Consider the following 18121-nt stretch of genomic DNA (forward strand, 5'->3'; position numbering starts at 1 on the left):
TTGCTGTCATTTCAGCACTTATCCTTTACTCATAAAAACTGAAATTGGTGGCAGCCTCCTGTAGGAAAGGGATGTTTTTGAATGACTTCTAGAAGAGGAGAATCTGGATCAGTTCTGTGCCTATCCATCTCTCTAATTTGCTTTGTGTCCCTTTGAAAGTCACTTAAAGGGCAACATCCCTGCATTATAATATGTATGCAACCCACTACTACTAAGGGGAAGTTATATAAAGCACCCTGCTCTTCAATCAGGATGTAAGCACAGGAAGGAACCTTTCCATTTGATGTCACCCAAAATGTGCCTCTCAGTCTTAAAGGGAACACTGTGGTAGTTTCATGGAAGCACAAATAGAAGCTACCCATTATTTCACCTTATTACTTGACTGCAGAAGTCCAGTGCTGAAGAGGAATATTACTGAAGATGTGTCAAGGGAAGCTATTTATCAGTGTACTCAGTGGAGGACAGGAAGCAATACATTTTTAGCAGCAAGGAAATAGATTTTGGTTTAATATTAGGAAGCTGCATAGATGTTTGAGTAATGGTACAACGAAGCTGTGGAAGAATAGGAAAACACTTGAAAATAACAATCTTGTGAACTCATTTATACGCCACCTTCCTGCCAAGGCAGTTTATGATTTAAAATATTAAAACAAACAAATGATCCAAAATATAGAAGTCCGTCCTGGTCAGGTTCAGGAGCTGATGGCTATGTGTTCCTCCTCTTCCTGCTGCCTTCTATCAGGGTTTTTGTGAGCATACTGGAAAGAAGACTTGAGAGACCAATATTGTGGGCAAACAGGTTATATTTATTAAACATTGCAATTTAGAGGAGCTGGAAAACACCATTATTAACCACTTTAAAAACCTACATGTGCTTTTGCAGGTTGAGACGGGAAGAGCTGGAAAGAATGTTCCAGTATTCAGTAACTGAATTCAAATTTTGCATTCACCTTGGATCAGTCTTGCCACTTTGCTTTGGCAAATGTGTGTGTGTTTAAATCACAGCTGTATGCCACTCTTTAATTGCAAGGAAATCACATGATAAAAGGACAATACAGTGGTACCTTGGGTTAAGAACTTAATTTGTTCCGGAGGTCTGTTCTTAACTTGAAACTGTTCTTAACCTGAAGTACCACTTTAGCTAATGGGGCCTCACGCTGCCGCCACATGATTTCCATTCCCATCCTGAGGTAAAGTTCTCAACCCGAGGTACTACTTCTGGGTTAGCAGAGTCTGTAACCCGAGGTGTCTGTAATCCGAGGTACCACTGTAGAATGCTAAAGGCAGTGCTAAAAACAATCATAGCAGATACTAACACACACAGACACACAGACACACAGAGAAAAACAGACACACCAGAGGTGAACAACCTAGGAAAACAAAATGCTTTAATGTAGGCACCAGGTGAGATTATCTGGGGAGAGAGCTCCACAGGCAGAGTGCCACCACCAAAAAGGCCCTCTCCCCATTACCACCAGCCTGAACATATTAGGGGTGCTAGAGAAGAGAGGGCTTTTGCGGAAGATCTTAGCATATGGGCCAACTGATGTGGAGGAAGACATTGTCTCAGTTATCTAGGTTCCAAGGCATGTAGGGATTAAAATCAAGGGTAGCCAACCTGGTGCCCTCCAGGCTACAATTCATAGCAGCTCATGACATAAATTACAGGTGATGCAGTCTGAAGCATCTGGAAGGCAACACATTGACCATTTGGCTTAAAGGGTAAGGGCCAGCACTTCGAATTGTGCTCAGAAACAGCAGATCTCTCTAACAAAATGTATCCTCAGTGCCTGTATGCGGAGATATACAGAAGTGCATACATGAGACAAGCCTTAAGCTGCCCCCAGTTGCCCTTTCTGTGTGTTTTGCCATGAAAAGTGGTAAATAAGAAGTGGTGAATTACACAAACATACCGTACTTTTCCGTGTATAAGGCTATGCTTTTTCCTATAAAAATCATGCTAAAAAGTGGGGGTCATCGGGTAGTTGGTTACGTGGGTAGTGCATAGGGTGGACGTTTGATTGGTTGCTGCCGAGGCTGTCAGCGGCTATTGCGCGTGTTATTGGTTGCTGCGTCAATGGGTGGTGTTGATTGGCTGATGGTCCGGCAGTTGGGCGGGCGATTGGCAGCTTCTGCCGGCAATGGGACAGATGGGAGTCAGATTTTGTGATGCATGCGGGTGAGCGAAATTCGCCCCCCCCCAAAAAAGCTCAACAACTCTGTGCCATCTCCCCTCATTTTCTTAAATTTGAATCCCCCAAAATAGGAGTTGTCTTATAGACGGAAAAGTACAGTACATCTTTCCCAGCTGACACAAGATGTGCATGATCTGTCTTTGGGCATCTGTGACTGAATACAAAATAGGAACATGGGAAGCTGATGTATACAGAGTCAGGCTACCTAGCTCAATATTGTTGGCTAAGACTGGCAGTATAGTTTCACGCAGGCATCCTTCTCAGCCGTATCTGGAGATGCCCGGGAACTTCTACATGCAGAGCTCCTACATACATGCTGAACTCTTTCCCAATGCAAAGCAAGAAGGAACCTTGGGGGGGGGGGAGAGAAAGATTTGAAGCCAGGTCTCCTCTGCTTGGTTTTACGACTCTGCCCACTGGACAGTATCGGCTTTCCTGCAGGTTAATACTTTTCCCTAAATGTCATTTGGAAACTGATGCACTCATATGGAAATGAAATGGATACCAGAAAGTCCTGAGTTAGAGGGATTCTGTTATTTGTCACTGTCATCATCTCTGTCAAAAATGCAACTATAAGAGGTGAGAAAAGGCTAAATTGTTTCTACATACATCTGTCATTCTGCCCTCCTCCCTTCAACTTTGCATGGAATGGGGGAGGAAAGGGTTGTCTCTGTCTTGCCATTGATAATTTAAAAACTACTATATAGTTACGTGTTATCTTTTGGGAACCCTAAAGTTAATACTTCGAAATCACCCCCAGTCAGCTTCTCTGTTTATAATGTTTTCACAATATGGTTTTCAGTATATTTTATAAGGAAAAGCCACTTCTTGTCTTGACTTATAATTGATATCAGTAAATGAGTAAATTGATATACAGTACGACATACGAGAGTTCAGCTAATTCTGTGTGTGTGTCTCCCACTCAAAAGCAAAAATCTGCTTTTGATTCTGCTCTGCATACTAAAAAGTGCCTGACAATGAGTGCTGGTGATAATAGATAATATACCAGGGAGGGGAGAGAAGGATGGCTTTTATTGATTTAGTGACAGCTGACAAGATGAATATTTCAAGCGAAACTATGATCTCAAAGGAAGCCTCAAATGCGGTGACAAAGGTAACATCACACTGGCCAATTTGCTTCATCAGTTATGTTTCATCACAATTTCCAGAAGCAATGCTCCTTTTTGGAACATGTCCTCTCCATCTTTTAAATTGTACGTGAGGATGGGGAGGAGGAGAGAAAATGAAGCAACACACAAAACACAAGCACCAGCAGGAACTCCGCAGGGGCAAATAATTCACTCTTTTGAATTCACGGGAGATTCAAGATGGAGCAGGAACGTTTTCTCAAAGCCTGAAACAGCTCTGAAGCACACACCACTGGAGCTGGAACCCCTGGATTGATATTGTCTTTATCTTTAGATCGCCTGGTCATCAGACTGAGAGCTGTGGAGCACAGAGGGGGGAGTGCTTGAAAACTGCCAGCAACGAAAGGTAGCAAAATATCTGAAAATAAAACAAGCTGCAGTAAAACACTGCAATGCTCAATGAAGCTTCACTGAAAAGTTTAGATGTATCTTTTGATGCAGCTCTGCATCCCATTAAGGGTGCATTCGGATGTAGGAAATAGCATGTTAGTTTTCCTGATTTATAACACTAGTGCTTCTGTCCTGTTTTCCAATGTTCTTTTCATAAAGGGTTGCCATATTCCAAACAGTGAAAATCCAGCCAGAAAAGTTGCTGAGCTTTTATTCCATTCACCATTCATGGTGGGACACAACAGCAAATATCAGTGGACAACGCTGCTACTCTCTTTTTACGCACGTGCTTCTGTTCCCCCATGATTCCCCAATGAAAACAGCAGGAAAGAACTGTATACTGCCCCAAATTTCATCACTTTGCTACCACCATTTTCTGAGTTAATGGGAATGCCAAATGGATTTTCTTCTGGAAGCAGTTAACCTAGAAATGAGTGCTATGTTCTGGTAGATTTCCAGAAGTGGCTTCTGCATCATGTGAAATCTCAAATAGAAAGCAGAAACTAACAGTTAAGGAAACACCAAGGAAATGGAATAAGCTGCTGTGTGGATGCCACCATGGATGACTGCTAGTTGTTGTGCAATCCAATCAGAACTGACCTGGAGCCAAATAATACTGTAGGCCAAAAGTGCATTTTTCAGTCAGTGACCCTCATTCTCTTTAGGGCAAGCTTGAGAGGGAAAAAGAAGAAGAAGAAGAGGAGGAGGAGGAGGATGAGCTATTGCGAGTTAGCTTGTCTGGATGGAGGACAGAGAAGGATGTGTGAGTGTGACACAAACTTTCCTGTACAAATGTAAAAATTGTTGCTCTGCCCACTTTTACCTTGGTCCACCAGCGGAATGTGGATCTACGAATGTTGTGCAAAGTACAATGCTGCATTAATTTTTGTCTAGTTGTACTAGTTTAAAAATAACTCTAATGCCCCAAAAGGAAAAAGAAACAAAACAAACTTTTTGTCAAAACTGGATGGAGATTTGGTGAGCCTGCTCCTCTTATCTGAAAGCCTTAATAAAACATGAATCCCAAAGGTGGCCTATCAATCTGTTTGCTCAGAGTTATCATTGCACTGTTGCCAAAGTTACCTAATTACATAATGAAGGAAAGAAATCAAAACCAGACAATGAACAGAATTTGCCTCATCGTTTCTCAAACTTGGGTCACCACTGCTCTCTGAACCTTGTATGTTCAGTCTCAATGGCCAAGCAAAAGGCAGCAATAATAATCTGTGAAAGTGATGGTCATTGTTTCCATCACATTGAAAAGAGCTCCATCCAGTTTGGGCAAAAGTTGTGGTTTTTTTTCTGGGTTAATTCACTGCATTCTGGCAGCACGTTATTGATTTTTCCTGATGTTTCCTTCCCTGATAATTCCCCATATTTAAGTGATCTTTCACACAAGATAAAAACCATTTCCATGTTAATTGTCTCCAGAAAAATAAATAAAAGAATGTAATTGCAACCCTGTTAACTGAGAAAATCATGGGAGTTTTGCATTGTAATTTTACAGGGCAAAATTTGGGGTGGCATCCTGGCATACATTTCTGTCCTGCCATTTAAAATTTAGTGTGACATGACAATATATCAATCAAAAAGGAAATGTTAGAAATCAGGGGCAGAAGTGCTGGCTTTGCAACTAGGAAAAATTATGTGATAAACCCCACATCTGAATGCAGCCAGGGTTGTGTATGGATTTTTTCTCTTGTTTTCTGGAAACAATTAACTGGGAAATAAGTGATAAATTTCTGCTAGATTCCACTAGATTTCCAGCAGTGTCTTTTATATCATAAGAAAGATCACCTAAAATGCAGAAATTAGCAAGGAAGGTAGGAAAAATGTTGTCTGAATGCAGCCACCATGTTTTGACACTCATTTTTGTACCTCAGCATTTTTTGCAAGGGCACAACCCAATGCATCATCCATCATTGCACCTAAAACCATTCCCCCCTGGTTAGCCTATATATGTGAAGAATGCCCAGTGTGACTCTTCAGCTGTTTGCACCAAGGGGCCACAAACACATGGAAAGTGAGGGGCAAGGTAAAAAATGTAACCCACGTCAAGGACCACCTGTCCCTATATGGAACAACCTGGACCCTGCAATCATTATGTGAGGGCCTTCTTTGTGTGTCTCCTCCATAAGAGGTCCAGAGGGTGGCAACATGAGAACGGGCCTTCTCTGCAGTGGCTCCCTGCTTGTGTAAAATGCTGTCTCCAGGAAGCTCACCTGGTGCCTTCATTACTTTAGGCACTGGCCAAAAGCATTCCTCTTCTTCCAGGCCTTTAGCTGATTAAACAATGAATGGTCTTTTAAACTGGTTTGTGTGTGTTTCTCCCCCCCCCCCACCATGGTATTTGTTTTTGTGTTTTTATATTGTAAACTGTCCTGTGCTCCTCAGATGAAAGTCAGTATAGAACAGGCATGTCCATCTCCCAAGAGACTGCAATCTACTCCCGCTATAATAATAGTGGTGGTGAGCTTTTCTTGGGAAGCCAAAGTTGCTGAGCTTTTTTAAGGAAGCCAAAGTAGTTGAGCTTGCGGGGGGGGACGGACCAGGAGCACCCTGCGATCAACCGGTAGATCGCGATCGACCTGTTGGACAGCCCTGGTATAGAAATTTAATAACTGGCTAACTACCTGGCTCAAATTCTGTCAATTGCTCTACTTTACTTGCAATTTTCTCACCCTCGCCTATGCAGAATCCCTGGAATTTGTGCCGTAGAAAAGGTAGGATAGAAGGAGATTCAAAAGTTGAAGTAACCCAAATATTGTAAAGCATAGTCTTGCCCTCGTAACAGGAAGTGTTTTTATATAGAGAGAGAGAGAGAGCACAAGAACCCACAATATGCCAAGTACACACTGCTGATCCAATTATTTATGCAATTGCTCATGGTGTTGAGATATAAGCAGGATTTCTCTGCTGGGCCAAAAACATACACCACAAAGAAAGCTGTATTTTATAGGTACCAAGACAAACTAATCTTCAAACAAGCTAATCATGTTTCAGCTATACTTTATTAACTGAAACATGAAGGTTTATATTCTTACCATCAGTTTACAATATATCTACCGATGGGCTAATTTTCATCTCTCCTTTATTTGTTTGTGTTTGTGTGTGTGTGGAAAAAGAAGTGAATGTAATAAATCATGATGTAACATAGCTCACCAGGAGATCATTGTACACACACAAAAAAAACAACAACAACACAATAATGATTATTATCAAAGATTCATCTTTCTGACAGATAGGATTTTCATCTGAAAATAATGCAGAAGAATCCTTTCAAATGATGTATTTTGTTCGTAAAGATATACCCTTTCCTGTGGAATCTTTTTACCATAAATACGCTTGATAGAGTTATGAATTATGTCATGTCACCTTTAAAAAAAAAAAAAAAAGCCTGAAGAGATTGCTGAGTTCCATTAAAAATACCTTTCTATTTTTTTTAAAAAAAATGTTTATGCTTTTCCAGTTCTGCTTATTATGTCCTTTAAATTTTATTAGGTTTTGTTTTTTTCCTTAACAGGTTAGTACATTAATACAGGTTGGCATTATAGGGAAATAAGTCCGGTTGATTTAACTCGGATTCAATTCTATATAATGCATTTAGGATAAGAGTGCAGAATGGGCTTCCAATGCAAGTGTGTGTTGTTGTTTATTGTATTGCAAGGCACACACACACAAGCGGCTGGCAATGCAAATTATAATTCATGTGGAAGATGGTTTTGAAAAGGATCAGGACGTGATGGACCCCTATAAATCTGTTCTCAGAATGTCTGGATGTTAGAAAAGTCTTTAGAATAGAGGTGGGAAAACTGGTTCTCCAGATGGTGTTGGAACTCCAACGCCTATCAGCCCTAGCCAGGATGACCAATGCTCAAACATGATAGAAATTGTAGTCAAGCAACATTTTGAGTACCACAGTTCCCTGATCCTTGCCTTGGAGATGCACGCATGATGAAGTTCCACTGGAGGTCAAATGCATGGTTATTTGCCCACAATGCAAGTTCATTCCAAAAAACAGAGGTGGGAACACAATAGAAGCCAGCAAGAAGTATAGATGTTTTGTCTGCCAGCAACAACTTTTTGGAAGGCCAAAGTTTTGAATCAATTCACCTTCTAAGTGCTCCAATCCTGCATCCACTTTGAATCATAACCTTGTAGAATTGGAAGGGATCCAAAGGTTCATCTTGTCCAACCCCTTGCAATGCAGGAATCACAGCTATGGAACTCACCTTAGTTCCCAGTAGATACATGTCAGGTAGCACTGTGGTTCTCTAATTTTATTACTCTAATGGCTGGAGGAGCACGGGAGGAAGGGAGCATGAGACTCAAGAAAGAAAGAGTCAGACTTTGAGCCTGTAGGTTCTCCAGGTCACATTTAAATGAAGTCACTTCTGGAATATGCTCTTGTGTCCAGCCGGAGGAGAACTTCGCCTACTGGCTGCTCCATAACTCCTTCCCAGAAGACCAAAAAGAAAGCCAGGTTTAAAATTTATCAGCTGTGTGACAGAAAAATATAGTTTTGTAGACCTGTCAGGAGCAACTATGCTGCATGGAAAGGTGAATAAAAATGTGTTACTCTTTCCCTCCCTGGTCTACTATTATAGGTATAAAGTTTCTGTATTTTTGGCCTTGCAGGTTTTCACACTGATTCATACTTGCCATATGCTAGTCAAGACTGTGTATGTATAGTCATAGAACTAGGAGTAGTTTAACCCCATACTTACTATAAATAGGGATGGGGGATACATTTGCATTTTAATGTGGATGTACGAGACAATTTGACATTGTCCAAACCAATATGGAAACTGAAACACAACTGTCCTTGCTGTTCTCAAAATTTTGCAGTGGTTTTAAATGTTGGAGGGGAAGGGGGTAATAATATCAATGCCAGATCCACTTCTTCATCCAAACTAGGATTCCAGAATGCTTTGGTCTAAACCTAGACTAGTCCACCCAGGAAGAAATAACACCTAAAACAAACATCTTAATTTGCTAACCAGAGCCTCAGTCCAGCTTTTTATTCCTAAAAGTCCCAGGCAACTGAACCCAATACATGAGTCATCGGTTTTGACATCAGGACAGCATAGAGCAGAGTAGCCAATATGGTACCCTGCAGATGCTGTTGAATCCAACTCCACCTCCCATCAGTCCCAGGCAGCCTGGCTAATGTTCAGGGGTGGTGGGAGCTGAAGTCTAACAACATTTGGAGGGCATCAATTCCTCCCTGCTGGAAAGGCTGCAGAAAGATGAGTGGTGTGTTGTTGACCAGTCATCCCAGGTCTCTGTGAGTCTTCAGTTACATCGCTAGGGCAACAATATTACCATGCCCTCTCTGCATACCTGGAATCTTGCCTACTCCAGAGATTTGGTAGAGTGGAACAGTTTGACTCATTGTAAGATGTATGTATACTGAATTAGGGCAAGCCTTGAGAACCGCTGCAGCATTGTCAAGGGCTGCTGATGCATAGGAACATAAGCTGTGTCCAGTGACTATGGAAGTCGACGTTGCACCATTGTACCGACAATAAGATCGTTAAACCCAATTGTCAGTGCTTGGTAAGCCTCTTCCTAGATGCATTTTAGCCGAGTGTATGATTGCAAGACCTGGTAATAAAATCAGCATGATGCAAATTATTCTGTTTTGCCAGTCCGGCAGTTATTCTACTGAGGTTGGTATTACGCGTGAGCAAGGAGATTAGGCCGGATGGCTCCTTTGAGCCACATATTTCAAAATTAGATTTCTGAGATGCCTTTTCTGTATGTGCAATTTCAGGAAGGAACGAGAGAGTCACTGCAATTATAATTAATACATCCCTTCCATCTTTAAGCCCTAATCCTACAATTTATCACGTGGAGTTAAACACCAGCTTTCACGCAGACTCCCATTGAAACCACAGCATCAGGGAGCTTTCACCAAGAAGATTGCTCAACTAAATCTCTGTGGGCTTGGCTCCCCATGGCTTGCCATTTTAAAGTGAAGCACAAATGGTCTGGTTCCAAATACACCAGCATCGACAAAGAGATCCCTACTGATTGCAGTTCAGTGCTGGCAAGTCTAAAAGTTACACAAAGGTATTTTGCATTACTCACTATTTGCAGACAAAGAATAACACAGAATGTTTTGAGGATACGTTGCAAGCTCGGTCCAAATCTGAAAATGACTTTTTATAATAAAGAAACCCTCCACCCTCTCTTCTCCCTTTTCCAACAGCCCTTTGGACCTGGATAAGCAAGACTGGTGGGAGGGATGGGAACGAAAATATTTGTTTAGCATGTGCTCTGTGTGCCTCAAGAATGTAAGTGGCCTACTTGCTGTGACTATTATGTTGTATTAAGATCTGCTGAAAACTCCCCACAGTACATGGAAAAGTAGTCAGACTAGATTTCTAAGGCACCCTGGCAGGTCTTCCTCAGTTGGCCTGAAAGTAAGTGTCTGTAAAAGTCCGGGGGGGGGGGGAATGGCCAGGTTTCGCTAAATTATACGGTGCTGGAGCTGCCAATCGATTAATCATCTTGGCTAGGATCCAAAGAAGCCTTTGTGTCCACCTAAGGAGCTTCAATTAAGGCAAAAAGAAAAGAGAAAGCGGGGGGCAGCAGCCAATTTTCCTTCCACCTGCAGTCCTTTATGGAACACTGTATGCTGCTTTGGAAGGTACCCTTGGACTTGAGGACCAGCATTTTAAGAAGGAATGTGGTCTAAGAAAGGTCCAATGCACACTCAGAATGTAATGCAAACCATTTGTCTTCTGTTTATTTCCCCTGTGGGTCTAAGCTGAATTCCAATATATCTTGTGGTACTTGTTAGCATCTGTCTGTCTCAGGAGATGGAGTGCACCTTTGGAGGTGAAGTCAAACAGTTGAAGCACCAAAGGGACACATGCACACCTGGGACACATGCATGGGCAGTATGTATGGAGGTCCTGGGCCGGAAGACAACAAGACTCCCTTCTCAGCCTCGTTGATGTTGTCCAAAGGAAAGCAGAGCAATATGTTTGGCACCAGCTTGGCTGCAGGAGTTGCCAGAAGGAGGCGTACAAGGCACCATCCAACCATCTTAAGGACTCCCAGTCAGGGGGTTGCAGAACTCCCAGACAGGGAAGAAGAGAAGAGTTTGGATTTGATATCCCGCTTTATCACTTCCCGAAGGAGTCTCATAGAATCATAGAGTTGGAAGAGACCACAAGGGCCATCGAGTCCAACACCCTGCCAAGCAGGAAACACCATCAGAGCACTCCTGACATATGGTTGTCAAGCCTCTGCTTAAAGACCTCCAAAGAAGGAGACTCCACCACACTCCTTGGCAGCAAATTCCACTGTCGAATAGCTCTTACTGTCAGGAAGTTCTTCCTAATTTTTAGGTGGAATCTTCTTTCTTGTAGTTTGGATCCATTGCTCCGTGTCCGCTTCTCTGGAGCAGCAGAAAACAACCTTTCTCCCTCCTCTATGTGACATCCTTTTATATATTTGAACATGGCTATCATATCACCCCTTAACCTCCTCTTCTCCAGGCTAAACATGCCCAGCTCCCTTAGCCGTTCCTCATAAGGCATCGTTTCCAGGCCTTTGACCATTTTGGTTGCCCTCCTCTGGACACGTTCCAGTTTGTCAGTGTCCTTCTTGAACTGTGGTCTCAGAACTGGACACAGTACTCCAGGTGAGGTCTGACCAGAGCAGAATACAGTGGCACTATTACTTCCCTAGATCTCAAAGCTGCTAACATTCTCCTTTCCCTTCCTCCCCCACAACAAACACTCTGTGAGGTGAGTGGGGCTGAGAGACTTCAGAGAAGTGTGACTGGCCCAAGGTCACCCAGCAGCTGCATGTGGAGGAGCGGAGACGCGAACCCGGTTCCCCAGATTACGAATCTACCACTCTTAATCACTACACCACACTGGCTCCGAGTCAGGGGGTTGCAGCTTGTGTGGTGTTCGTACGGAGCCCCCGGTCGTCTCAAGGACTATTGACCCGTACACCACTAATCCGCTGCCACCAACCAGGTCCTCCCTGGTAAATCACCCCCCTTGTGGAGAACTTCACATTCTTCAAGGGCCAACCCTCTGGCCTGAAGACAGCTACTCCTCTCTTCCATAACCTCTTGCCTGGTGTGCTCCCTATACTGCTGGACCAATGTTGGAGGCATTTGTCTCAGGTGAAGGTGTCCATGAGGGCCTTGGCTTTAGTTCTATCAATCATGGTAGTATGGGAGAATCTTCTGAGGACTCCTTGTCCACATCCTTAACTGTACACTGCAGCCCCTGACTCTGAATCTTAATTGCTGTTGTCATGACACCCACCCTAGCTGTTCATATTTGATATTAATAGAAATAATCTTAGTAGGGACTGGAGGCCTTCAGATGATGCCTTTGCACATAGCAGTAAGTGCATTCACTAGCTACTCTGCTGGAAGTGGATATAAAAGCAGGTCCTATTCAGTCTCACAGTTCAGCACATGGAGAAGGGACCATAGATCAGTGGTAGAGCACCTGCGGAAGGTCTCACATTCAATCTCCTTTTTAAAAGGTGACAGTAGCAGGAAAGTGGAAAGACTTCTTTGTGAGTCTCTTGAAAGCTGCTGCCAGTCAGAATAGATCTGGGGTAGGAAATGAGCCCCTTCAGACCTATCTATCAACCCTAAGGGCTCTCTCAGGAAACATCTCTCACCAGCCTACTGCTGCACCCTGTTGAGTGCTGCTTCCTGCCTTGAACATGTTGATTGAACTGTGAAGATACCTCTTGCTTGGCTGTATGCATAGAAACCTCTGATGTTTAAGTCCAGTTGAATTTGACTATGGGGTGCGGCACTCATCTCACTTCAGGCCGAGGGAACTGGCATTCATCCACAGACAGCTTTCCGGGTCATGTCGCTAGCCTGACTAAATTGCTTCTGGTGCAACAGAACACCATGATGGAAGCCAGAGCGCACGGAAACACAGTTTACCTTCCTACAAAAGCGGTACAGTGGTACCTCATGTTATGTAACATCCCCCTTACAAATGCTTCAGGTTACGCGCTCCGCTAACCCAGAAGTAGATGCCCCTTGTTGCGAACTTTGCCCCGGGACGCGAGCGGAAGTCGCGCTCCGGCGGCACGACCGCAGCAGGAGGCGCCATTAGCAAAAGCGCATCTCATGTTATGAGCAGTTTCCAGTTATGAATGGACCTCCAGAACGGACCACTGTACCTATTTATCTACTTGCACTGGTGTGCTTTTGAACTGCTAGGTTGGCAGGAGCTGGAACAGAGCAATGGGAGCTCAGCCAGTCACGCGGATTTGAACCGCTGACCTTCTGAATAGAAAGACCAAGAGGCTCAGTGGTTTAGACCACAGCGCCACCTGCTCACCCTATTTGTAATGTACCCTACAAAGACAAGAGTGCTATTGATCGCTCCACCTACTTTTGCACTGGAAAGACTACTCACACGGGGATGCGGCCCTCTGGATGAAAAAAGTATCCCCATCCTGGTGTAGACAAAGCTAGAAGAGGTAGACAAATATTTTGACATGGCATAAGGCAGGTTCCGAGTAGTCAGTCACTTGCTTCCACTTCACACTGCCTCCTGGTGTGGAGTGGGCACTTAGTTAACCTTGAAACTTTATTCTTAAAGCTATTTTTAGGACCACAAATAGTAGAAAAATATTTCTATGATTCCCTCTGTAGATGGCCTATATTTAGTTTTGTTTCCTTTCAAGGCAACTTACTTAAGTGAGATTGTTTTGAATGAACCACACCGCTCTGTGGAGACAGGGGAGGCTTGTTCATGTTTGATTTATTTTCTCAAGATTTACAGGCATGGAATGTGTGAGGGGAAAAGAGGAAGAAGGCAAGAATTTAATAATAATAAACAAGGCACCACATTTTCACACTTCCTTACTTTTCCATTTGGGGTCAGAAATAAAATTTCCATATGAAAGAGGCAGTACCTGATTGTCTACACATGTCAGCTTTAACACGAGTGTGATTCTGAAGAATGAAGTCTGCTCAGTACTAAACAAAATCTGGCCTTGCGTGTCGAGGTCCCCAAGCCACCCCCCAAATAACTCACAACGCACACTTAATTTTTGTTTAAGGTTTTTGGCATAATTTTGGCCACAACTTTATTTAAATACAAAACCTGAATTACAACTCATTACCAAACTTAAAACCATGGAGAGACCTGGCCTGAACAAAGACATTGGATTCTTATCTCATTATACATGACAAAGCCATTTCTCACCTTCTCACCCCTTGCTTTTTCCTGTAAGACCTATTGCAGTCGTTAAGAGTCGTCAACAGGCTCATCTCAGCTATCTGCCAATCACCCATTCCCACCACCCTTCTGAGTAATACCCCTCCCCACCTTCTCACTATATAGAAGGGTCTGGCAACTTCTGTTTCAGTGTATCTGAAGAAGTGTGCTTGCACACGAAAGCTCATACCAAGAACTAACTTAGTTGGTCTTTAAGGTGCTACTGGAAGGAATTTTTTTGTTTTGACTATGGCAGACCAACACGGCTACCTATCTGTAAACAAAACCGTGAGTGGTTGTTTAGGCATTGGATAAGACTATCTGTCCCCCCGCCTGGGGACAGAACTGACTTCCGGGCACCACCGAAAGACAGTGCGGGGGAAAGCAAGTCGGGGAGAAATGGAGCTGAGTCACAGACCCTCAATTCTCATCCGCATGCTCCCCGAAGGCTTGCCGGCCCTAGTCCCATTCCAGGGATTGGACGAAAAGATGGCAAGCCCCAGGATTCCTTTAACGGAATTCCCTTTCCGCAGCAACCATGGAGGGGCAGGCCCAGCCTATCCTAACCCCTCCTCCACCAATTTATAACCAATGCCTAACCGCAACCTTACAAGTTGTGATGATTTGCTACGCAGTAGGCAAAAACCAAATGGCCCAGCCAATCAGCCAGATGGACAAAATTCCTACCAGGCCCCTGCCCCAACGGCAGACGACCCCATGACAGGCATAGCAAGGTCAATGCAACAACCCCTTACTCAAGGGCGGGTGGGCGGGTGATCCGTTGCACGCAGCAAAGAGAAAGCTCCAGGCTGCGTGCAGAGTATTTAAACATTTTACCCCTCCCACCAAAATTGTAACATAACTTTTACCCCAGCAACCCAGTGAACCAATCACTGCCCCAGGCCATCTTTAGAGACCCTGCCTGGTAACAGAGGGGTGGCTCAGCAGACCCCACCGCAACACGTGCTCTCCATGAAGGAGAACACGCTATGTAGAATTATAGGACTTGTTCAGTAACAACAAAATTTGCATAAAACCTCTCATGGTATTTGCTAAACATTTGTCAGTTATTCTAAATACTAGACTTATTCACTCATAGTTTTTATTCCACAGATGGTGCAGACATAGGGATGGATGAATCTGCAAATTTCAATTTATCACCATGGGATGGTTCTTTTTTTGGCAGTATTTACCTGAAATTACAATTCAGTTTGCCACATTTCCACATCAGTTGCTGAATCCTTATGAACATTCATCAGTATTTAAGGAAGCATTTTTCCTAATGTACATTATTTTTCAAGTTATTTTTTGCTAATAGAAGGCATGTGTACTATTTTAACTTACACCTCCAATTTAACACAAACTTTCCCCAAATATACATGCTTCAGTACACTTTGTTTCAGTTTAAGAACTGTATCACAAAATTTAGGGTAGTGCAAATTTCAAATAATAGTGGTGTTTTGGTTCGCATATGATTTCAGGAAGTGCAAAATGGATTTGCATTAAAAGGAAAACAACATTCCAATGTGGGAGTTTCAAGAGTTTATATATTTTCTGTGCATATAATTTGCAGTAGGATTTGCACCCCTTGAATGACTAACAGTGGATGAAGAAACACAAAAATATTACCCTAAGCTACTACCCTATTTAACCATGTGCATGGGCAATGAAGACATTGCACATGCAGCTGGAGATATCTTTAAACTTTTTATTGCAGACAATCACCTTACTGAATGAGCATGCAGATTATAAGTGAAAGAATGGTTTGCCCATCCCAAACTGCACCTTCATGTTCAGCACACCTCTCTGAAGTGCAATAATGGGTCAGTCTATATGGAGATTTTAAGATGGGAGATGCCACAAATACGAGTAGAAGAAAGCTCCAGTTGAATACAATTGAACATTGGTTTCTGAACACAATTCAAAGTGTTGGTGCTGACCTTTAAAGCCCTAAACAGCCTTGGTCCAGTATACCTGAAGGAGTGTCTCCACCCCCATCATTCAACCCAGACACTAAGGTCCTCCTCTGAGGGTCTTCTGCTGGTTCCCTCATGTGAGAAGGGAAGCTACAGGGAACAGTGGTGCTTATTGGTAGTGGCTCCCGCCCTGAAGAACACCCTCCCATCAGATGTTAAGGAAATGAACAACTACCTTACTTTTAGAAGACATCTGAGGGCAGTCCTATTTAGGGAAATTTTTAATGTTTGATGTTTTATTGTGTTTTTAATATTCTGTTGGGAGCCGCCCAGAGTGGCTGGGGAAACCCAGTCAGATGGGAGGGGTACAAATAATTTATTATTATTATTATTATTATTATTATTATTATTATTATTATGTCATCATCAAGTCTGCCTAGTGGCAGTGAAGGCAGCTTTTCTGAGTAGTACAAGGCCTCTTACATTGCAGCCAAAAGGAAGTGGTGGAACCAACAGTAGGTCGCTGTGACTTGTTTACAAATACTCTTTTGAGTATTTCTGACCATGGGATCTCACCTGCAATATATTAAGCTTTTTGAAATCAGCCTTCTTACAGTCCGGAGTGCATATCAGATTTCCCTTGCCTCTGTTTCATGAAATCCAGGGGGACGCTATAACTTCTTTCCAAGTTTCCCACTACTTCCACTTTGTCAATTACTAATTCTGGGCAGTAGCAATTCTATCTCTGGAGATTTATTCCCTCACCTATCTCAGTTTTACTTAAGATGTGTATATTTGCAGTTCAGTCCTATAGGAACCAATCAGTTTAAGAGCATAAGAACGCAAGAAGAGCCCTACTGCGTCAAGCCAGGGTCGATCTATCCCAGCACCCCAGAAGCCCACAGGCAGGGCTTGAATGCCCACTATCTGGGAATAATATGGATTATAGGCTGCCAAGGAATCATTGGGCATTAACATAGTATGACAGTCCCGGCATCCACTTAGAGGATGCTTGTTTTAACTGCTGGGTTGACGCAAGCCATAGGGGAGACCCAAAGGTCACTAGTGCTCTACACTGGAGTTTTCCTGCCTCTCTAAAGAATCCATTGTACTACACTATGTGGCACATCTGCTAACTTTCAAAGCAAAAGTAGAAAGGGAGGGAAAAAAGGTGAGTCAATGGCACCATCCATCTTTCTGTACACAGAGAAAATTGCCCGCATGCCGTTGGTACTTTTCATTACTGAGAACACACAGCAGCTCACTTTCCACCAAGTCTGATTGATTTTCACAGCTGGTTCATAAAAGGCTAAAGATGATGCAAAACTTGAAAGGAACCCTTTACCTCTACTGTGGTGTCTATTGGCAGAGTCATGAAATCTCATCTGGAACTGGAGATGCTAAAATATCACAGAATTATCTCTGGTCACCAGGATACAGAAGACAGATTCCTTTACCCTATCATATCCCCCAACTCACATAACCTCTCTCTCTTTCTCTTTCTATAGATCATTTTACAATAGTGAGGGTATATAAACAATAGATAATTTCAAAAATAAATAAATAAATGCAAATGCATTTATCAAAATAGACTTGATAAGGGACAATCAGTCTCTAGACAAAGGTTGTCAGTTGAACCACAAGCAGAGAAAGCAGAGATTCTTGTTCAGTCCAAATTTTGAAGTAGCCAACCTGTTCTTGCAGTCCCCCAATTGATGTATAGATCAGAATGATCATAACCATCAGATTGCACACATCTTTGAACTTAATACCTATAATGTTCATGTTTAAAAGGGTTGTTGTTGTTTAGTCGTTTAGTTGTGTCTGACTCTTCGTGACCCCATGGACTAGAGCACGCCAGGCACTCCTGTCTTCCACTGCCTCCCGCAGTTTGATCAAACTCATGCTGGTAGCTTCAAGAACACTATCCAACCATCTCATCCTCTGTCGTCCCCTTCTCCTTGTGCCCTCCATCTTTCCCAACATCAGGAACTTTTCTAGGGAGTCTTCTCTCCTCATGAGGTGGCCAAAGTATTGGAGTCTCAGCTTCAGGATCTGTCCTTCCAGTGAGCACTCAGGACTGATTTCCTTCAGAATGGATAGGTTTGATCTTGCAGTCCATGGGACTCTCAAGAGTCTCCTCAAGCACCAGTTTAAAACAGTAAATGGGTATAATCTAAGTACCAACATGTGTATTCTAGGGAAAGGGACTAAGCATACACAAACACATAATTTAAATAAGA

The sequence above is a fragment of the Podarcis pityusensis genome, assembly GCF_964106645.2.
Source record: "Podarcis pityusensis genome assembly, chromosome: 1".
NCBI classification, from domain to species: Eukaryota; Metazoa; Chordata; class Lepidosauria; order Squamata; family Lacertidae; genus Podarcis; species Podarcis pityusensis.